Genomic DNA, 24,478 nt, shown 5'->3' with positions numbered 1-24,478 from the left:
TCCTGAAATTTTCTTCTTCTCTTGAACCTTTATTTCCCTCACTGCTCTTTGATGTATAGGTTGAACAGTAAGGGCGAAAGACTACTGCCCTGTCTCACACCCTTTTCAATCTGACCACTTTGTTCTTGGACTCCCAGTTGCCTCTTGTACATATTGCATATTAGCTGCCTTTCCCTATAGCTTACTCCTACTTTTCTCAGAATCTGGAACATGTTACACCATTTGAGGTAGTCGAACCCTTTTTCCACGTCGATAAATGCAATTTTTCCTCAGTCTTGCTTCCATTTTCAACCATGACGTCAGAACTGCCTCTCTGGTGCCTTTACATCTCCTAAAGTAAAATTGTCATCATCTAACAGATCCACAATTTTCTTTTCCATTCTTACATATCACATTGTTGTCATGTCCTGTCTCATCACATACAGCTGTAGATAGCGATTTAGTGTTCAGTTGTGCTACTAGACAAATATTTCACTACATCTACACATCACCACGTTATCGAGCCTTGACAACATCATTAAGCATTGCACCAGTGTATGAGTGCCTTTTTTTCCAACCTCCGAAAGGCTATAAATAAAAGACAAGTTCATAGAAAACGATTATTTTACTAACAAAAATTTGTACACTTATGGTTACTTATCAACATAATCACCGAAAAGATTGAGACATTTATCGTACCTGTGGACAAGCTTTACAATACCCTCTTCAAAAAACGTTGCCACCAATGATTTCAAATGAGCATTTCCCTTATAACAAATGAGCGCTGACCAACGAAGATCTTCATTGGTTCGAAAGTGCTGCCCTCCAAGCCACGTCTTCAGTTCAGGGAAAAGGTGAAAGTCGCTGGGTGCCAGGTCAGGACTGTATGGCCGATGATCGAAAATGTCCCATTGAAGTTGTTCAAGGAGCCATTGGGCTGTGCCAGCAGTGTTTGGACAAGCGTTGTTATGGATGAACACAATTCCTGAATTCAGCAGTCCTCTTCGTTTGTTTTGAATGGCTGTGTGCAAACGTCGTAAAGTTTCGCAGTAAGCAGCTGCATTGATAGTGGTTCCGGGCTGCATAAACTCTGCAAGCAACAGACCTCTTTGGTCCCAAAACACGATAGCCAAACCTTTCTGTTGTTGGAAGTTTGTTTGAATTTTTTTAGTTTGTTTAGTGAATTTGGATGCATCCACTGTTGTGATTGTCGTTTTGTTTCCAATTTGTTATACTGGATCGAAGTTTCATCTCCAGTAACAACTGCTTTCAAAAAGTTCTCTCCTTCATCGTGATAACGGTCAAGGAAATTCAAAGCTGACGCCATTAGGTAACTTTTGTGGGCGTCCTTCAACATTTTTGGAACCCAACGACCACAAAGTTTTTTGTAGCCTAAATGTTCAGTAACGATAGAGTGTACAACAGATCTTAAAACTTCCGGAATTTCCATAGACAAAGCAGTTATGGTGAACCTTCGATTTTCTCTAACCATTCTGTCAACTCGTTCAGCAAGTTCGCCTGTAACGACAGACTTGCGTCCTTGGCCCCCCTTTATCATGCACGTCATTTTGGCCATCTTTCAACTTCCGACACCATTCACACACAACACCATCAGTCATGAAGTTATCACTGTACACTCGGCTCATTCTCTGATGAATTTCAGCTGCACTATTCCATTCTGCTTGTAGAAACCGAATTACACTTCGTTATTCACACTTGGCGGGAGCAATAATGACGACAGCTATGTCTACATGGCTGTAGTGCAACTCAGACTGATGCCCGGAGGTTGGCAATGGCGGAGTGTGTAGTGCAAGAGTTGCGCTCTAGCCTGCAGCGCATGTACTGTCTGCCACTCGCGTAGTTTCTGTACTAAGCCCTCGTAGAATTTTAGAAGCTTGACCAGCAGTTGGTGTATGGCATGGTATGGATTGTAGACATTTCTGTAGAGAGGCATAAGTGATACTCATTAAGTGGAGGTGATGAACTTTCGTCAGTATTTTCATACTAAAGTGTAATGCAATAGAATGCTACTGACAGTTGTAGCAAAAGATCCTTAATCACTGTGGTGTCGGTTTATGCTGCAAGGCGAGGCGTGTCTTGCGTGCAGAAAAATAGACATTTTATGTAATTAAGTCCCTGTGTCTACTCCAAAGACTGTTTCCACTCTTTGCGCACTAATAGGAGTTTTGTTTCGACATACACCCCTCTGGTCATTTGTCTTAATGTTAACGTTAAATAACACCGATATCTTCTGCCCTAGACATTCATAGCCTCTCCAATAACATGAATGTGCACTACACAATACTCCACTTTAATATTCCTAAACTGGTTCCACATATCAGTAAATTCAAAATATACAATTACGAGTACGAACGAGAAGTATTGATGTGGACTTCATACATTAAATGAAAATGTGACTTATAAGGAAGAAGCATTTAAGCAACTTTGTATCCTCAGAAGCAATCACAGATAGTTCCGCTGTCTCATTTCTGCCTAAGAATTGGAGCGTAAGACGCACGGAAGAAAGAAAGAAGGATTATTAATGTTTAACGTCCCGACAACGTCAAGGTCATTACAGACGGAAAAAAAGCTCCGATTGTTTCCAGAATGGGGAGAGAAATCAGCCTTGCCCTTTCTAACATTCTGTGTGGTGTCTGTTTGTTCTATATCGTGTCTCCCTACCACTTTCGCGCAACGACGCTCTGAGCGTGTTTTTTAGGGAATTGACTAGTTTGAACCTGGGACCTGTTGCTGGTAAGGAGACGCCAGACCACACATAACATGTAGAGTTCAGAAGAGTTCAGTGAGACTAGCGATGATATAACCAAATACTTAATGATTTCAGCGTCAGCTCCACTGCACTCCCTCTAAAAGAATCTTAATACTAACTAAATTTAGTGCAAGGGGTTCAAGGCTTTCCTATTTTTAGTTAGCTGGTAAAATAACGTCGAAAAAGCAGTTAAGTTTACCATTGGAAATTTTATTCTACTCACCAAACATTGTTGATAAATTGCACTATTGATAAAAAGAAATGTTTTAATACAGGATGGTAAAAACCAACTGCGTTCAACAAAAATGTGAACGAATATTCCCTGAATGGGTTTCCAAGTTCTACAATGGATCGAAGGATGACCTATGCCATATCTCGTCTATAATCTAGGTTTAAACTAAGTTTCACAAAAGAGAAAACTATCAAAATGGTCTACAGTGACCATCAATTATCTTTAATAACTTATCTAACTTGTCGTAAATTACAGTGGCTGATATGGCTTCTCAATAACTATATAACAGAAAAATCATCGAGTTTCAGATTTTTACTTCAAGTGGCAAATGTGAACACTATGAGCTTTAATTGACAATCGACACTAGTATTATGCAAAAAGGGGGTGTAACAGATGAGACTTCTGCAGTTCTGAGTGAAGCTTTATGCACTGTTATGCAGCATCGCATGTGTTCATTACCTTGTCGGTGTTTGTCAGGGGGGCGGCGGACAGCACAGCTCTGCTCACCTCGCCGTCTCGGAAGCAACTCTCCCCTAACTTCTCCTTACTACAATTTACCGAAGTTGGTTTAAAAAAACTATCTGGCTGCGTTTTCATTTGACCAATCAGGATCTCAATGTCAACCTTAAGCTCCGCCTACAAAAATTCTGTCCATCCAATCAGAAACGTTATACTTTTCGTGGTGGGGCAATGTTTTTAAAGTTTGCAACGTAACAGAGACGCGAAAAAGTCTCACGGTAAAACTTGCAGCTGGTGTAGTCCTTTTAGTGTTATCGTAAGATCTATACTGTTCTTCTGGAGGGCTCTATCTTTTGACATGGGCTGGGGGGTGGTCCTAGCGGTTAGCTGGCAACGTGGGTGTCCATCCCTTATCGTAAGGCCTTCCAGCTTAACATGGTTCTGCTCTCGGCTTCTGTTCTCGTTTCTCCCCTCGGAACTGCGTCTGTCTCACGGTGGGAACATATGACATGCATTTAGGCATTCTTGTGTTAGTCTGTGGTATTCCATTTGCTCACTCGTTACTCATATTACTTTGGTTAATTTAATGTCACGATTTATTTGGAGCTATGTGACATACTACTGGATTTGCTTATCATGTCAGGGTTTTCACGGAAGGTGTTTGATTTGCCTGACACCTTACATATCACCACCCTTCGAACTTAATTTTTGTACTGAAGTTAGGCAATGATTGAATCGTTGTCTAAGCCAGTCAAAAATTATTTCGTTATCTAAATTTTGTTGCCTACTGTTCAGCCACATTATTCTGTTCTATGCTAGTTTGTATTACTAATTTATATTTTTATATTCTTCCGCATTATTATCAAAAATATGTTTATATTGACAAGGGAAGAATATTTTTATTCTGTTATAATTATTATTTTCTAATTATTTTCTTTCTTTATTTAATTGTGAAGTTTGTTTGTTAAGAAGTTTGTCATCGAAACTGAGGAGTCTTTCACATCGATTTTCTTAGAAATATTGTTTTTATAAATGTAGTAATTAAGTAAAATCTATTCCTAACACATTTTCTAAATATCATGTACAAGTAAAATGTTTTTGTTTCTAGACACTCATTTCAACATTGTTACACTAACAAATAAGAATTATTTCCAAAAATTGCTTTTTCAAAGAAATGTACATACACAAGTATTAAGATCTTAACCTAACAAATGGTACAAATGGTAAAAAAAAGGGAAAACATCCAACAAGATAATTTTTTATTCTGTGTTTTTATAAGGGGAAAATAAGTAAAATATAGTTATTCTTTTATTTTTATGAGGAGAAAATAAGTGGCATATAGTTTTAGTATTTATTATGCCTTACTTTTGTTCTTTATATACTGTCCAATTCAGAGCTAATGACTTTTTTTATCGATAGTCTATTTTTTACTTAAGTCCATAGTCAATGACTGTTATTTTGTAGTTTATTAGATGCTTAACTTATTTAGTTTTTCACATGTTTCTTTTGCACAATTCCTACATCACATAATATGATTTCACACATTCACACAATCCTATGAATGTTTAAGCATGAGGTTGGTGAATGTTTTTTACATGAAGGTGATGGACTTAAGCGAGATGGATGTGGGCAGGTATTTGATATACAGCTTCGTTCGTCGTTCCATGTTGGCTTTGCAAGTGTGTGTTGCTGTTGTGGAGGTCCCATAATGGAATGGAGCTGTGAGTGCAGAATCTCATGGTTTACTGGCTTTGTATGCATGAAAGTCATCGTTATGTGTCGCTGAAAGCGGTCGTTTTTCGTTGTAATACTTCGCAGACGACTAGTTTACAATAGGATAGGGATTTGGGAAGGTATGTCGTCTATTCTTCACCCATCTTCTTTCTTGGTCTCAATCTTGTGAATCTTCAACTTCTGTTCTTCCTGCTTTTTCTCTGATTCTTACTTGCTTCTTCGTTCTTCTCTGGGCAGGATATGGAAATATTAATTGATGACTAGTCGCTTTGAAGTTCTCCTCTTATTAACAGTTTGATAAATTGTTTGGGCGTGTCATTTTTACTTTGTGGAAGTTTTGTTCAGTTTCATGCATCAGCGTGCTGTTTAACAGCAGTAGTGTGACTTTTACACATATTTTTTTGCCAGTGGTGGCTTGCCCAAGCGGTCTTCTCGTCAGGCCGTTTTTTTCTCACTCTGCTGAGTCGGGGCGTTCAGAGACCCTTCTGGCGTTCGGTCTCCTGTCGTGTCTCTGCAGGGTTCCACCACTGTGTGGTTCCGCGTTCTGTCCCAGCAGGGTTCTGCCACCCTGTGGTTCAGCTTGGCAGCAGATTTATTTACTGCCCACTTCGGCTACAAGGGCCTTCTGTTGGTCTCACTGTCCTTTCCCTTCTCTTGACACTTCTGCCTTGTAGGAATCATGTCTTGCTAATTACGTCCTTTCCTTTCTTGATACTTCTCGTGTTGCAACTTGTGGGTCGTTGCATCTCGTCCTTGCTGGAGTTTTTACAATGGCTCTTACAAAAAGTTTTACTTATAATCATCTAACATATGTCTAGTACCTACATCGTTTTGCGCCTTCTTAAAAAGCTTTACAAATTTCGGCACCCTCTCCATGTTACAAATCTAAGATATTTTGAGTCTTAACTTCTACAAAATCCTTAAATTCGTTTTTTATTTTTGTGTAGTGTCGTGGTGTATAGCATTTTAGTATTTCATGCTGTTAGACTATCTACGTTTTATCCCTTCACCTTAATGTATGGTACTATTGGTGTTATTTTTGTTTTTGTTTTTATTGAAACTACTTTCTTTTTCCCCACCTTCCTCTCTCTTCATTCTTCTTTCTCCTGACGATCTTATCTGCAACATAATCTTGAAATGTTGTGCTGATTATTTACCAGTAATAAAATTAATCTCCAAACTTGTACTGAAAGTGTTTAATACTGCCAGTCTTAAGTAAAAATACCCCTGCTTTATCTCATAAAATACCCTCTAATTCTCTTTTACTGTGTTCCGAAATACCTGAACTTCTTGCAATTTTTCGTCGATTTCTTTATGGACTTTTAACATGAGTTGAGGCGATTCCCCCTTTTGTGCATACCATTCTAATTCTTCATCCTCTTTATCTCTCGTCATTCTTAATTGTTTGTTTATAACTGGTATTTCTTCTAATTTTAGCTTTTGCTCAAAGAGAAGTGTGACATTCCAAAATGTTACGCTACCTTTCCCCATATCTATTATTGCTCGTCTCTCATTTCAAAAAATCTGCACCTATAATCAAATCTACAATTAGTTTAGGTATAATCACGAAGTTGCCTTCGACCTTTCGACCTTGACACGAAAGAGTTAACCTTGTTTGTCTCGTAACTTCCGCACCATTGTTTCTAATAGGACCTCTTTCTTTAATCTTACGTGTTTTCAGAACTGGCAATTCCTCATTGGCAGTACACTGCATTTTCTGAGATCACAGTCAGTTCACTTCCGCTATCAATTACATTATTGACTGGGATATGCTTTACCATGGCCTTCACAATTGGTTGAATTTGAAAGAGTTGGTTCTGTTCTTCTTCTTCTTGCATCAACGAATCCTCCACTGAATCATACATGAGTCTTTTTAGGAATTTCCCTTGTGAATTCGAACTTTCTGTAGGATAAGCTTCGACTGCTACTTCTCTCTCTTTTATTTCCTCTTCTCTATTTCTTCCTTCATTTACGCTTTCTTCAACATCCTCTACTTTTTCCTCATCCTCGTCTATCTTCTCCCTCTTCATCGCAACTTCCACATAATCGCATCTAAATGCTCTAATTATCGGTTCATAACTTCCTTCATTATATACGTTGGGTTGTGTGCCCGCTCGTAACATATTTGCAACTTCTGCCGACTGCGCATTATCCTCATTGAATTCGCTTTCCCTAGTTTCCATCTCAAATAGCTCTGCAATACTCATTACTTCGTCCTTTCCTCCTACATTCGTTGTGCATGCCTCTGGTAATTCATCTTCCTCGTCAGTATTCTCCCAATTAATTTCGTCCCAACACGATATTGTTATTTTCTTGCCTTCGTTTTCATCTGGTCCCTGCAGTTTTGTTTCTTCCTTCTTCTCTTCTCGTGATAAGATTTTTACTTCTCTGTTCAAGGTGCTGCAATTGTCCTGGGTCGGTGCGTCATTCTATTTGGCATGGGCGCTTAGCTGTCAATTCGAACGTTTATCGGGGTTTGATGGTCTTACCTTAACCTCTTCTATCTGTATTCTCTTTTCTTGTTCAGCTTGATGATAGTGGTTTCTTTGTTGATAATTTGTCGGTCTATTGGTTCTCCAGTACCCGTTCCAGTTGTCGTTATTCCCTCCGTAATAGTTGTTGCCGTTCCTGGGTGAATTATAGTTATTGCCATATTCTCTTTTAAATCTATAACCGGTTCTTTGTTGAAATCTATTGTCGTTTCTTGGTGCGAAGATAACACGTGCTTCGTAATTATTGTTTCTTCGAACTGTGTCTTGTGGATTCCACCGCTTTTTGCTTTCGTTTTCATGTGCGCTTCGTCTTTTTCTTGCGTCATCTTCCGAAAATATGAGCTCTAGTTCCCTTAGAATACCTTTAAATGCTTCGACGTCATTGCCTCCGCGACCTACTAATGATTGCTGGTATTTCAATGGTAGCTTCATCGCGCATAATTTAATCAACTCTCCGTCACTGTATGGTACATCTAAGCATTGATTTTTCTTTGGCAGTAATTCGAAAATTTCACGGGACTCTTCTCTCCTGAATTTTCAAAATATGGGTTCTGTAATAATTCGTACTTCAATCTGTTCTGTGCTTCGCTGGACCAATATCGTGAGAGAAACTTCTCTCTGAAATCTTCGTACGATCGGCATGTCGCTGCAACATTCTGCATGGTTTCTGCGACTGTTCCTGACATGTGTGCACATATAAAGTCTAATTTGTGTGCTAGCGTCCAGTGTTCTGGTAATCCTGACTGTGAGGAAATGATCGTTGTCGTACTTCGTCACAGTTCCATATGAAATTCGTGATTCTTCGCCACTTTTGTTTCTGATCATTTCTCCCGTCGTTCTTTCCGGTTGTGGTAGATCCATTGTAACTTTCGCCTACCCTTGCGTAGTATCGTTGGAGTGGTACGCAATAATTTTCTTCCATCGGTTGTGAACGTGTAGCTGAATGCATTGCACTGTACTCTTCGCGACCTGGCTTTCCATTGTCAGGTATTGGTTCGGTATCTTGTCTGGCTAACCTTGCTGCTTCATTGCATGACCCAAACTGTCTTGAAACATACATTTGTGGTTCCGCATGTTTTTGTGATGACGTTTGTTCATGAAGAATTTCGAAACGTGTTTGTTGCTGTTCAGGCTGTCTGATTTCAAAAATGGTTCAAATGGCTCTGAGCGCTATGGGACTTAACATCTTAGGCCATCAGTCCCCTAGAACTTAGAACTACTTAAACCTAACTAACCTAAGGACATCACACAACACCCAGCCATCACGAGGCAGAGAAAATCCCTGACCCCGCCGGAAATCGAACCCGGGAACCCGGGCGTGGGAAGCGAGAACGCTACCGCACGACCACGAGATGCGGGCGCTGTCTGATTTCACGTATGTTACTTTCCGCCTGTGATTGGAATCGTAAATGCGTAATATCTTCGTTAATTGCTTGTTTTTCCGGTGCTGTTACAGATACGGATGTGGTTGCAGACTCTGTGCTTGTTCGATCCTGTTCACTACGCTCTTCAATGGTTTGCAACAGCTCTGTTCACAATTTCTGAAATTGTCGCTTCGTTTGCGCTTCTATTTGACTATGCGGTTATCATATCTTTTCAGCGCTGCTTTTGTGGTACGTTTGTGTAGCACACTGTTTTCAACAATTTCACGCGCTGTTCCTGCTACTTGTCTAGTAATTACGTTTATCTGTTTCTCTAGTTTCTTGACTTCTCCCTGGGTGTTATTACGTAATGTTTTGATCTCGTCCTGAATGTCATTACGCAATGTTTGTACGTCCGCTTGTACCTTGTCAATGTCTGTTCTCAATTGATTGTGACCCGTTATTAAGTTTCCTATCACTTCTCGAGATTCTTTTGTCTCATCTTCAATATGACTTGGGTGTAACTGAATTTTTTTGTTTTGTTCTTTAATCGCACGCATTTGTCTCGTGGTTTCTGCTTTCTGAATGTGAATTTGGTTCGCTATGTCTTTATTTTGCCTTGTCATGGTTTCCGTAATTTGTTGTAATAATTCTGCCAGATTGGTGGGTCCTATTGCGTTTTCTTCCGACGTCCTACTCTCTGTGTTTTCGCCCAAGTGTTGGTTCGCAACCGATTGCATTGAACTGTGCTGTGACACGTTTCTGCTCGCATTCCTTATACTCTGTGGTGAGGGAGCTCTGATTACTTGTACTATGGGTTCTACGTATTCAAGACGCAAGTTAGAATCCTCATCGACTGTCTCTCTACTTTCGTGCTCCTCTGTCGTACGCTGACTTACGTTTTCTATGCCTTGACGTACATTATCCTCGTTATGGTGCGTTATATGTCCTATTTCTCACGGTACTGCATCGTCTGTTGTACTGTCCTCTATTCTCTGCCCATTTTCATGCTGGGTCTCTACCTCAAATCGGTCAAGGTCTCGATCTGCCATTGCTAATCTTTCCGAATCCCTTATTTTGTGTTTTAATAGCAATTCACGCGCCCTACTTCGAGTCAACATGCGCTCATACGATCTCACGCATTTCATAAACTTTTTGTTCACACGACTTGACACTTATTATACCCAAGACTGACAATCCATTCACTTACTTGTTGGGTCAGAACCAACTTGTCAACGATGTATCCGCCACCTGTGCGCTTGCATTGAGGAGAAAACTTCATTCTAACAATTTTTAAAATTTATAACTTAATTATGCTATTGTCTCTGCTAGAATGTCTCACTTTTTATTGAATACTTTCTTAGTATCTATCGCTGCAGTACTGTTTTCGACTATGTATGCCTTACAAAAATAATTGTTTTATTACGAAAAATTTTTAACAGGATATTTATCTGACCTAGTTACGCATGTGGTCGACCTTCAATCATGGTATTTTACCATCCTGGTAGGGTCGCCATTTTCTAACATTCTGCGTGGTGTCTGTTTGTTCTATATCATGTCTCCCTACCACTTTCGCGCAACGACGCTCTGAGCGTGTTTTTTAGGGAATTGACTAGTTTGAACCTGGGACCTGTTGCTGGTAAGGAGACGCCAGACCACACATGACATGTAGAGTTCAGAAGAGTTCAGTGAGACTAGCGATGATATAACCAAATACTTAATGATTTCAGCGTCAGCTCCACTGCACTCCCTCTAAAAGAATCTTAATACTAACTACATTTAGTGGAAGGGGTTCAAGGCTTTCCTATTTTTAGGTAGCTGGTAAAATGACGTCGAAAAAGCAGTTAAGTTTACCATTGGAAATTTTATTCTACTCACAAAACATTGTTGATAAATTGCACTATTGATAAAAGGAAATGTTTTAATACAGGATGGTAAAAACCAACTGCGTTCAACAAAAATGTGAACGAATATTCCCTGAATGGGTTTCCAAGTTCTACAATGGACCGAAGGATGACCTATGCCATATCACATCTATAATCTAGGTTTAAATTAAGTTTCACAAAAGAGAAAACTATCAAAATGGTCTACAGTGATCCTCAGTTATCTTTAATTACTTATCTAACTTGTCGTAAATTACAGTGGCTGATGTGGCTTCTCAATAACTATATAACAGAAAAATCATCGAGTTTCAGATTTTTACTTCAAGTGGCAAATGTGAACACTATGAGCTTTAATTGACGATCGACACTAGTATTATGCAAAAAGGGGGTGTAACAGATGAGACTTCTGCAGTTATGAGTGAAGCTTTATGCGCTGTTATGCAGCATCACGTGTGTGCATTACCTTGTCGGTGTTTGTCAGGGGGCGGCGGACACCACAGCTCTGCTCATCTCACCGTCTCGGCAGCAACTCTCCCCTAACTTCTCCTTACTACAATTTACTGAAGTTGGTTTAAAAAAAACTATCTGGCTGTGTTTTCATCTGACCAATCAGGGTCTCAATGTTAACCTTAAGCTCCGCCTACAAAAATTCCGTCCATCCAATCAGAAACGTTATACTTTTCGTGGTGGGGCAATGTTTTTAAAGTTTGCAACGTAACAGAAAAAGTCTCACGGTAAAACTTGCAGCTGGTGTGGTTCTTTTAGTGTTATCATAAGATCTATACTGTTCTTCTGGAGGGCTCTATCTTTTGACATAGGCTGGGGGGTGGTCCTAGCGGTTAGCTGGCGACGTGGGTGTCCGTCCCTTATCGTGAGGCCTTCCAGCTTAACACGGTTCTGCTCTCGGCTTCTGTTCTCGTTTCTCCCCTCGGAACTGCGTCTGTCTCACGGTGGGAAGGTATGACATGCATTTAGGCATTCTTGTGTTAGTCCGTGGTATTCCATTTGCTCACTCGTTACTCGTATTACTTTGGTTAATTTAATGTCACGATTTATTCGGAGCTATGTGACATACTACTGGATTTACTTATCATGTCAGGGTTTTCATGGAAGGTGTTGGATTTGCCGACACCTTACACCTTCATCGGAACTATCACACCATTTGCCTGGAGCGATTTAGGAAAATCATAGAAATCTTAAATCTGGATTGCACGAAGCAGATTTGAACTGTCGTACTCCCGAATGAGCGACCCGTGTGCCAAACACCGCAACACCTCGCTCGATAAGAAGAACGAATACGGGCACTAAATGATAGCAGTGTGGCAGTAAGAGGGATGTACTTCTTGTAAATGTAATCTGTAGGTAATGTAGTGCTAACATACGGGTATACTTTAAATCACTCTCTGTGGCACATAGTGGACACCGAGGTCCACGAGAAGGACAGGCCGTGGTGCGTACGTCACGGCACGTGACACTGCTGCACTGCCAAGAGCCGTTTCCGGTGGGGAGCGAGTAACTACTTCAGACGAGTTTATTAATCTTGATTGCGAGGTTAAAAGCACGACAACGTTTAAGACCTTTAGTGAGTACCTTTCCAATTACATATCGATTTCCCACGGGCCCTGCACGGAGCCGACTATTGTGACGTCGCAGGACCCGTATTTCTCGTGGGCCCCAGTAATTACTAAAAGGTCTCCTCACAGCAAGGTAGCTGTCATGTTTTTGGCGGGATGTAGGTAACTACTGTTGTACCAAAGCAAGGTGTGACAATAACTTCATTCAGAGTAATGAAATTTCATTTGACGTATCATGTCACATGAGAATCATGCATTTCAAATAATTTCCCAGTTTCGGTTCAAATGGCTCTGAGCACTATGGGACTTAACTTCTGAGGTCATCAGTCCCCTAGAACTTAGAACTACTTAAACCTAACTAACCTAAGGACATCACACACATCCACGCCCGAGGCAGGATTTGAACCTGCGACCGTAGCGGTCACGCAGTTCCAGACTGTAACGTCTAGAACCGCTCGGCCACTCCGGCCAGCTCCGAGTTTCTGTTCTAAAAACTATGGTAGAACTCCATAACTTGGGGACTCAGGTCTGTATAAATCGCAGGCTAGTCCAAAGTCGCAGTGTAGGCAATGAAGACAGTCAGAAGTGTGTACACGCACCAAATTTCAAGAAATTCGTTGTGAGGCCTGAAAGGCATCGTAAGAGCCACCGCAGAACGCTGAGCGCGTTAAAAGACATGGAGAGTTTGTCACAGATGAGGCACCAAGCATAAGTCTATGAGTGCAAGAAGATAACCAGCGAACGATTATAATAACAGCAATGGGTAAAGCAACAGACCAGCTTTATCCACTTGCGAGAAGCAGAGTGACTGCAAAATACAGGAAAGAATGCCGGTTAGCGGTCTGTCCGGGATAGAACCGTGTAGTTGAAGTCAAGGTGTACAAAGAGCATTAAAATGAATAGTTAATGTGGTATCTGTGTTAATAAAGACGACGGTGATAGAACATTTTCAAACAACCAATTTTTCTCCGTCACTGAACTCACTATCTGACTATCGTGCGACGGCGTTTGACTCAGAGATAACCGGCTCGAGTCTTCGGGTTGGAATAAATTACAAAAGTTGTATCACCCGACTTGTCTTAAATACAGATTCCAGAACTCTCCTTTTTGTCTCTTGAAGTGAGCGCATGTGACTGTTATAAAGTCGCACTATACACATATCCATTACAATACCCCCCCCCCCCACCTTTTTTGCATAACTCCCCTCCCCCATTTTTTCCATCTGTCTTATGACTGGTTTGATGCGGCAAGACACGGAGTCCTCTCCTCGGCCAAGCTCACCAGCTCAGAGTAACACTTGCACACAACGTCTTCATAATTGGATGGGTATATTACAGTCTCTGCCGTCCACAAAAATTTTACGCTTTACTGCTGCTTCAAGTATTGTTGAAGTTGTTCCTCTTTATTCGCTACGTCTTTCCTTTAACACTTTTGCGCTTCCTGCGCCATGTGGCCCCGCCTAGCACGCATTTGAAAAATCCCGCCACGTTTCTATGCGTGGCTCCATCTGTTAGCCTGATGCTCCCTGCAGACTTTTTGCACGTCACGGGTGCAGCGGCCTGGGAGTAAGGTCTTCTTTCTCGGTACATGCTTCAGTACGGAGTTAGCTGGCAGTGTTGGCCGCCTCTCGCGGTCCCGGTCATGTTTTCCTCCCTCTGTCGCCGAAGCAGAAGTGATATATTTAGGTGCTCATGCGGCAGGAACGATATCACGACGTTATGGGCAATGTAGTGGTGTATAGTTTAGTATTCTGCTGACTAGCTAAGGTCGTGCATCTCACATTTCCGTTTATGAAGTGTTTGCTTGGACTTTTATCCCCTGTTTATGCCGGCTGTCCTGTTTTAGTCGACAAAGACATGCGTTGGTGATACTGGAGGTGAGTTTGAACTGCTCTGCTTGCAGTCACATATTTTGTTAACTTGCTCCGAAGTTTTGAATTACTGTTTAGCCTCAGTTAGGTTCTACCAGAACAGGGATGTTGCCGGTGTCTGTAACTCATTTGTGTGCTTTTCTAGTGAGAGTAGAAGTCTTGTGTGTTCCTCGTCGATTTTGCATCGTGCGTTTGGTAATGGAGTACAGCTCCATGAGGAATGGTTCTGTAGTGGCGTGCGTGCAGGGATTAGGTACAACAAGTTGTTGTCAGAGCCAGTTTGTCGTGTGAATGGCATATGCGTTCGTCGTTTGTCTGGGATCGCGTGTTAGGAAATCGGTGATAGCTCCACTGGGAGTGGTTCCACTGTGACATGTGATCGGTAATGAAGCACACATGTGTCGTGTGTGTTTGCTAGTGCAACCAAGTGAAATATAGTGGCGTATTACTTAGGTGTCTGTTTTGCTGCGTTAGCTTGTGTTATGACCGTGTAGCCACCTTTTTGAAATGTGGCTTAGTGAAACGACATGACTAGCGTTTACTGACAAGGAACTGTTTTGCAGGCTTCCAATTGCATGACCGGAAAGTATCGCGTATGCGTGTTGTGCTCAATACCAGTCAGTAAATGGAGGCTGGAGGTAACACTGTTCTTTAGATATCCACTTGGTGGCGTGATGTGTGGATATGTTTCTTAAGGTGCTTCTGACAAAGTACTGTATTTGTCTGGTTCCTTGTTAGTTTGCCATGATCTTGTTGTTCCTGTCTGTACGTGCTCCGGCATGTTTAATGGAGTCGCCTTGTGTGTCCTTGTATTGCTACCATTTCAGTTTGAGGAGATCCGTCCCCGGTATCTGCGTGGCCACAGCGTCAGAATGTCAGTCTAAGGGCCCGGGTTCGATTCCCGGCTACGTTGGAGATTTTCTCCGCTCAGGGACAAGGTATTGTGTTTTCCTAATCACCATAATTTTATCTCCATCGACGCGCAAGTCGCCAAAGTGGCGTCATATCGAAAGACTTCCACCCGGCGAACAATCTACCAGACGGGAGGCCCTAGTCACACGACATTTACATTTATTTTTAGTTTGGGGAGCATTTGTCTACGAGTGACGGTCTTTCGTTGTGAGCGCTCGTGTGTGACGGTCTCTCGATATCAGCTTTGTTGGTACAGAAGGACTTGCTGTCTTCGCTCTCAGGAGAGTTTATAGTTAGAAGAGTTAGGCACTCTACTGTTGCGAACCTATACGGTTTTGGACTTCGCCTCTGGGTTGGTAGTCATCGTTGAGTACGCAGCGTTCAGTAATTGAGAGCACTTCGTCTGCCTATACTTACGTTGAGACGTTATCTGAACTCCGTCCTTGCGGCTGGGAGTTCGCGTTTCTTGTCTGTAGAACACAGAGAGGAGAGGACAGTATTAGAGTATGTTAGTCAGAGGACCGCCTTCCGCCGTCCTAGTGTTTGAAAGAGTTTATTTGTGGCTGGCGTTCTTCCATCGCCACAGACGAGTACGAGAACCATCACTTCGACGCACCCGACGCAGTACATACGGAGATATCGCAAACTGCTTCGGCTTATTAGGGCTATAAAAGCTAAACAGCTGTAATCATGTTAGTTTATTTCTATTGAGGTTCCACACCACCGTAGATCATCTTTGAAAGTAGTGTCTTCTAGAGTTTGGTACGTATATGATGTCAGTCATTTCGCGTTATTAATATTAGACCACGCAGTCATAAAAAGGGGCAGAGTTGGGCAATTGATAGGTAAATTTACTTAGGAAATGTAAACTTTGTAATATAAAGTTTTTTTAAATTTACAATAAATATATAAGCAGGAACAACGTTTATCATTTAGTAGGGTTAGTTGCCTTCATCATTCATTAATGTTTAGATTCTAATTTATAGAATTAAGAGATCCTAAGATCTGCTTCGGGGGGGAAGTCAGACAGGGCCAAATCTTCATTTTAGCGTTTATTATTCTCCGTTGCGCACATTCATTTTACACCTGCCTGGAGTAGCATTTTGGATAGTGGGTGGAGGCTTTTGTTTGAATATGTATCATTATTAGAACTACTAAAGTATTTTTAATGCTACGTTATGGTATTGGTATTTGACTTCTCGCTTAGAAATTTAAAAAAGAAAAAAAATGTGTTTCTGGAAATTCAGCCAGTAAGGGAGGGCAGTAGGGGATGAAAATTTTTAAATAAAATAGCTCATTTCATTAAAAAAACTTTAAAGCTAAATTTATGAAAATTAGTACTTCACTTCCCGGCTAGATACAAAGAAACATTTGCTAGGGGATGAAAGTTGCTATGGAAATATCTCCACAAGAGCGCAAAAAGCACTATTAACAAAAAATTTAGAATCCAGCTACCAGAATCGCGTTTTGATCAGAAGTAAATTCGGAGAAGACCGTGATTATATGGCCTTAATTACCGTGGATAGCTTAGAAGTTGTTGCAGTTTGTGAACAATATAAAAATTCTATTACATAAAAACAAAAGAAATCTCTGTAAGGCATACAGTCTACACGAGCGAAGCGGCGGGCCCTAAGCTACTACCTTATATTTAATACTTTGTATCAACTGAAAATACTTTTGTGAATTTGGTGTTTCAGGTAATAAAGAATTGGTGAGGGAGAGGAACCGTATTGAGATTGGCTCGTTGTGCTATGAGTACGGCCGTAAACAGGTTTGGGGAGGCGTTATCTAAGGGGCGTGCCCCCGGTGATCAATAGGGTCGCGACGCGTTATCTGCGTGAACCGTGGGCGCCGGCTCAGCAACTGCCCATCCGTCAGTGGCGGGTGAGCCACGCACGGCGGTGCAGGTGGCAGGGGGATGGGAGGGTGCTTTGCGAAAGCTTCCTGCAGCGTAAAGTGGAATGAACTCTGGCTAGTACTACGACGGAATTTCAGTAATTCACGTGTCTTCCGCTATTCTCGGCAGATATTCAATACTTTCACACCTACTGAGATAGAGCCACAATGGTAGTCAATTTTTAACCGATTTCTGTGTTTTCATAACTTACATTTTTTCCTGTGCTATATTACTTTCACGTGTTGTGACTATACTCCAGAGCATGGGCTTGTTTCCCAGTGGCGGCCAATTTTTCGAAAAGTTTGCTGTTTTCGTAAGTTTCAAAAATTTTCACAAGAACCTCGTTGTTCAAACTTAGCTACATTACTTATAATCATCTCACTTAGGACCTTTGCAAACAGCATAAGCAACACTAGCTACACATGTTCTATATACTGACTGTCTCTTCGTTATGGACTGAAACGAGTAGTGTAATCAAAAAGTTTCCATTTGAGGGCGTAGCTGCAGCTTATTTGCAACCAGTGTGGGTGTACAACCAGGGACATGTGGGCAGGGGACCAGTGTGCCATTCGTGTCTTTCCAACAGCGTGTTCGCGTGCGTGCGTGCAGTAACTGTAGAAACGTGAAATACCGCGTAGTTATTACCAACTGGGTCCAAACATTATCAACGTGCTGTTATTTTTTTTTCTTGTCTGCCGAAGGACAAACTGGCAAACGTCCATCGGAGAATTAAGAATTTGTACAGGGTAACATGTCTGTCCCTAACCACTTTTCTGGAATAATGCGCGAGGTTCATGATAACACGCGTCTACGTATCGCAAATGTCGAAATGCAGAAGTTAAGTCGAATGGGAGTCACTCGAGCACCCACTCTAGAGCCGAGCCCTGATCTCTCCGTATGCGATTATCATTCCCTCGGTGATAAATGGCTTGAATGGTCGACAAGGATGTGCAGCAGCCAGTTACGGACTTCTTTACACAGCACAACACGGTGTGTTACCAAGCAGTTATCTTCAACCTGGTACTTCGGTGGGTTTATTGCCTCAGTGCTTTTGTCTAGGAGTCATAAAATTTAACACAAGGTACACTGTAACAAACAGAGCACTTATCCTGCATAACAAGCTACTTATTTAAAAAATAAGCATTTATGATACATCATCATCATCATCATTTAAGACTGATTATGCCTTTCAGCGTTCAGTCTGGAGCATAGTCCCCCTTATAAAATTCCTCCATGATCCCCTATTCAGTGCTAACATTGGTGCCTCTTTTGATGTTAAGCCTATTACTTCAAAATCATTCTGAACCGAATCCAGGTACCTTCTCCTTGGTCTACCCCGACTCCTCCTACCCTCTACTGCTGAACCCATACTCGCACTTTCCTTTCAACAATACCTGAGAAGATTTTACCCACAACACTGATCAAAGAGATACCTCTGTAGTTGTTACAATCTTTTCTGTTTCCATGTTTAAAGATTGGTGTGATTACTGCTTTCGTCCAGTCTGATGGAACCTGTTCCGACTCCCACGCCATTTCAATTATCCTGTGTAGCCATTTAAGACCTGACATTCCACTGTATTTGATGAGTTCCGACTTAATTTCATCCACCCCAGCCGCTTTATTGCACTGCAATCTATTGACCACTTTCTCCACTTCCTCAAATGTGATCCTATTTTCATCATCATTCCTGTCCCATTGTACATATAAATCTGAAACATTACTGATCGTATTTTCACCTACATTGAGCAACTCTACAAAATATTCCCTCCATCTGCCCAAGGCATCAACGGGATTCACCAGCAGTTTTCCTGACCTGTCCAAAATACTTGTCATTTCCTTCTTACCTCCCTTTCGAAGACTGCTAATTACTCTCCAGAATGGTTTTCCAGCAGCTTGATCCAAGGTCTCCAACCTGTTTCCAAAGTCTTCCCAAGATTTCTTCTTGGATGCTGTAATTATCTGTTTGGTTTTGTTTCTTTCTTCAACATAACTTTCTCTGTCTACCTGAGTTCTAGTATGCAGCCATTTTTGATATGCCTTCTTTTTCCTTTTACGGGCTGCCTTGACTGTGTCATTCCACCAAGCTGTTTGCTTCCTCCTGCCTTTACACACTACTGTTCCAAAACATTCTTTGGCCACTTCTAGTACTGTGTCCCTGTACCTTGTCCATTCCTTTCCCAGTGACTGCAGTTGACTACATTCAACTAACTGGTACCTTTCTGAGAGCACTGTTATGTACTTGTGTCTGATTTCCTTATCCTGAAGTTTCTCCACTCTTATCCTCCTACACATGGACCTGACCTCCTGCACTCTCGGCCTAACAATCCCAATTTCACTGCAGATTAAATAGTGATCAGTGTCATCAAAGAATCCCCTGAATACACGTGTGTCCCTCACAGCCTTCCTGAATTCCTGATCTGTTATTATATAATCAATGACAGATCTGGTTCCCCTGCCTTCCCAAGTATAACGGTGAATGTTCTTATGTTTAAAAAAGGAGTTTGTGATTACTAAGCCCATACTGGCACAGAAATCCAAGAGTTGTTTCCCGTTCCTGTTGGCCTCCATGTCCTCTCCAAATTTACCCATAACCTTTTCATACCCTTCTGTTCGATTTCCAATCGTGGCATTAAAATCACCCATGAGCACAACACCGTCCTTGTCCTTTACTCTAACAACTACATCACTGAGCGCGTCGTAAAAACTATCCATCTTATCTTGATCTGTCCCTTCACAATGCGAATATACTGACACAATCCTAATTTTCTCGCTAGACACTGTAAAATCTATCCACATCAGTCGTTCGATTACATACCTTATTGCAACTACGCTGGGTTCCATTTCTTTCCTGATGAAAAGCCCTACACCCCATTGTGCTATTCCTGCTTTGACTCCTGACAGGTAGACCTTGTATTCTCCCACTTCCTCTTCTTTCTCACCCCTTACCCGAATGTCACTAACAGCTAAAACGTCCAACCCCATCTTACTTGCAGCCTCTGCCAGCTCTACCTTCTTTCCAGAGTAGCCCCCATTGATATTAATAGCTCCCCATCTCGTTACCATTCGTTTGCCGAGTCGTATCTTAGGAGTCCCTGGTTTGTCTATTAGAGGTGGGACTCCGTCACCTCCAAAGGTCCGAGGCATTTTGCTCTGATTGTTGCCAGCATCATATTTATAGTACCAGGAAAGCAGGTTGCTAGCCTTACTTGCCCCGGGTCCCATTGAGTTTTACCCCTAACGGTTGAGGGACTAACCGGTGGATTTGGTAGTCTTTGCCGTCTGAGCACAAAGGTGGCCACGACTCGGAATATGTCCGAGATGCCCAGCCTTATTCCAAAGTAACTGGTATCCGGACTGTCAGGACCACTTACTTGGCGTGATACAAATGATTAACAATCGTAACAGGTGCAGTGACTTAGAACAGATTAATTACCAACATGTAGATGCCCCTGGATGACATGAACACATAATACGCAATAATGCTTTGATTTGAATAAATAATAACTTGTGTTGCAATTTTAAATAAAAAATAATTAAGTGAAATTCTCCTACCTTAGAGAAAATACCCAGATATACGAGGGGGGATCAAATATAAACGGGATTTTAGTTCCTGAACATCAACAGTTGGTAGGACTGGCCCCGCGCTTCTGCTAAGCTTAGGCGGGACCACTAGAAGTGAGGAGAGCATGCTTGTTAGCTATTTCCCGCCTTTTCGTCTGCAACGTTCACGATGTCTGAGCAACAGGTGCACCCCTCCATTGCTCAACGCATAATTATCAAATTTATTGCTCGTGAAGGAGCTACAGCGGTGAAAATTTGCCAAAGATTGACTGCACAGTTCGGTGATAAACATTATCAAGGACGCGTGTGTTTACCCGGAATAAAAAGTTCAAGGAAGGACAAGAACGTGTGAAAAATCAGCAACACGATTGCCCATCCTCGGACCAGCATTACAGACAAAAACGACGATCAAAGGGCGAGAGTATCAGAAATTGCGCAAAAATTCGGAATCAGTTATGGGAGCTGACAAGAAATCATCTTAAAAGACCTACAGTTCCGTAAAGTGTGTTCCAGATAGCTCCCTAAACTTTTGACCGAAAATCTGAAGTTGAGACTTTTGGAGGTTTGTCAGAGGCTTACTGCAAGATTTACGGAAGAAGGTGATGCATTTTTGAGTCGGATCGTCATGCGACGAAACATGGGTTCACCATTACACTGCGGAATCCAAACAAGCCAGTAAAGAGTGGTGGAGGCAAGGGGAGGCAGCACCAGTCAAAGCCAAGACTCGGCTGTTAGCTGGCAAGGTTCTTTCAACCGTTTTTTCCGATAAGCGAGACATTTTGGTGGCTTATTTTTTGCGTGAGTGACGCACAATCCGTGCCGCTTACTACTGCGAACTGTTGAACAAGGTGAGAGTTGCATATCGCCGCAAAAAACGATACAAATCGATTCGACAGGTCATCCTCCACCACGACAATGCGCGACTCCATACTGCAGCTCTAACTGTCTCCAAGATGCAGGAAATGCACTGGACTACACTTGATCATACTCCTTACTGCCCGAACTTATGGCCCTGCCATTTCCATTTATTCGGCCCGCTTAAAGAAGCTCTGGGTGGGCGATGATTTGAAGATGACGAGAGTGTGGAAGACTTCGTGAGCAAACTGGCTGGTGACACGACCCAGTTCTTTTTATGACGAGAGCATCAAAAAGCTGCCCATACGCTGGGACAAATGCATTTACAAAGCAGGAATCTATGTGGAAAAATAAATTATAATTGCCTTGAGTTTTAAATAAATGAATTTAAATAAAAAATAAAATCTCGTTTATATTTGATCCGCCCTCGTACATTCAAAGAAATTTACTAAAAATGAACCTAACCGTGATAGAACGGCAATAGGAAAGGTTGAGGACTCACTTAAAGGTTAATTGTCAGGGACCTCAGGAAGCGCTGAAGGCTTACACTCATGGTGTGGTGTCACCGCCAGACACCACACTTGCTAGGTGGTAGCCTTTAAATCGGCCGCGGTCCGTTAGTATACGTCGGACCCGCGTGTCGCCACTATCAGTGATCGCAGACCGAGCGCCGCCACACGGCAGGTCTAGAGACACTTCCTGGCACTTGCGCCAGTTGTACAGCCGACTTTACTAGCGATGGTTCACTGACAAATTACGCTCTCATTTGCCGAGACGATAGTTAGCATAGCCTTCAGCTACGTCATTTGCTACGACCTAGCAAGGCGCCATTATCAATTGCTGTTTATCTTGTGATGCATGTACCGTCAGACCGATGTTCACCAATTATGGATTAAAGTTAAGTATTCCAGAAGCTACGTACTATTTTTGGTACTATAAAGACCTTGTCCTGTTCCAGACCTCACGCCATCCTGCGTGAGCTTAAACGCGTGCCCTTCGGCCTCCCGTCCTAGTGGATTGGCTGTCTTGCCAGTCCACAAAACATGGAGTGCCTAGAAAACCGGTAAGTCCAAAACACGATGTCTTAACTTGTCCAAAACATAGCTGGCACCCATCCCCCCCCCCCCCCCCCCCCCTCACCCAACGCAGAATACTGCGGATGTGTGGCAACAAAAGAGTAGACACCGCGGCCATGCTAGTAAGCAACAGGACGGCACGCTAGCGGAATGTTGGCCGACAGCCTCAGGTTGAGTGGACCGCTTCCATACGAACCGGTCACCGATGATCCCCTTACATAAGTCTCAATGACACGCTCCTGCAGTACAGAATAGTTATCTTAACATCAGAACTATTATAAAGACACTACCAAGTGACACCCTCCAAAACATATATTCTAACGCCAGGTTCTCCAAGAGATAGAGAATGGTCTCCTTTAAATAGAAAACAACAATCGAATGGCCTCATCAAGGCCCGCAAACATCAAGGAATCTTTCTTTTTTTTTTTTTTACTTGAAGCCTTAAAATTAAATTACAAGTAAAATAGCGAATTTTTATCTCACAGTGTATATGGCGGAGGCGTAGAAACGCGTCTAGAATCGGATCAGCACCTAATAATGAGATCAACGCTGCGAAGAAACCTTCACACACTGGTGCACAGTATATGCTGAAACAAATATGAAGATAATAATTCCCGAAAGAACAGACACCATTGATGACGGTGCAGCTTCTCTAGAATAAATGATAATTTAATTGAAACCCTCAGCTGCCGACAGGTTGTTGATATACCACGCTGGGGACAGCTGAAAATGTGTGCCCCGGCCGGGACTCGAACCCGGGATCTCCTGGTTACATGGCAGACGCTCTTTCCATCTGAGCCACCGAGGACACAGATAAATACCGCGACTGCAGGGACTCATCCCTTGCCCGCCCACTACTCATTACTCGCGCCCACTAAAGTAATGAGTGAATGGGCAAATATCTTTTAGGAGCATTACGTATGTAGATTGTGGACAGTTGGAAATGTGGGTCTCACGGGAAGCGTGCAAAGTCCCTGCAGTCGCGCTATTCATTTGTATCCTCCGTGGCTCAGACGCCGGCACGGTCGCTCAGCGTGTTCGGTCAGAGAGCTGGATGACCTCTGTAATAAAAAAAAAAAAAAAAACTGACTGAAAGGATCAACAATGAACTTGAACGGAAGTCATGTGACGTCCGCAACGAGCAAACACAACGATCAACAACGAACAAAATGAAAAAAAAAATGGATAGAGCGTCTGCAATGTAAGCAGGAGATCCCGGGTTCGAGGAGTCCCGGTCGAGGCACACATTTCCATCTGTCCCCATCGAGGTATATCAACAACACCTGTCGGCAGCCGAGGGTTACAGTTAAATTATCATTTATGGTGAAACAGACCCGTTACTACCTGAGCCACTGTATTACAATAAGCACATATCAGTCAGCCACTGAAGCAAAAACACCGAACTTCTGTTAATTTAAGGCTGATATTTGAGAGAAATAGTATTCCGTGATTAATCACCCAATAAACATGCATTAACGAATAAGGCCACATTAGTCAGGTTCATAATTTAGTGACGACATGGCAGACAAAAGCCAACCCAAACATGAAAATTTATCCCACTTAAATAACTGGGCTTAGGCTAGAACTTACGCTATTAATTCGTGACTCGTGTCTCAGATATGCACGAAAATTACAATTTGGAGTTCCTCAAAACATCAAGCGGAGTTACAGTGGCCTCCTCCTTTCAAGAACGACATCAATCACAGATCAGTAAAATAATCCAATAAGATAAATAAAACATTCAACATAAATAAAATTCTTACATACGGAATATCAGAGCAAAAGTTCCAGCACACAACTTTAAAGTCTCACAGAAACAGAAT

Source organism: Schistocerca americana, chromosome 4 (genome assembly GCF_021461395.2).
Source record: "Schistocerca americana isolate TAMUIC-IGC-003095 chromosome 4, iqSchAmer2.1, whole genome shotgun sequence".
In the NCBI taxonomy this organism is placed as follows: Eukaryota; Metazoa; Arthropoda; class Insecta; order Orthoptera; family Acrididae; genus Schistocerca; species Schistocerca americana.
This window is presented reverse-complemented; position numbering follows the sequence as displayed.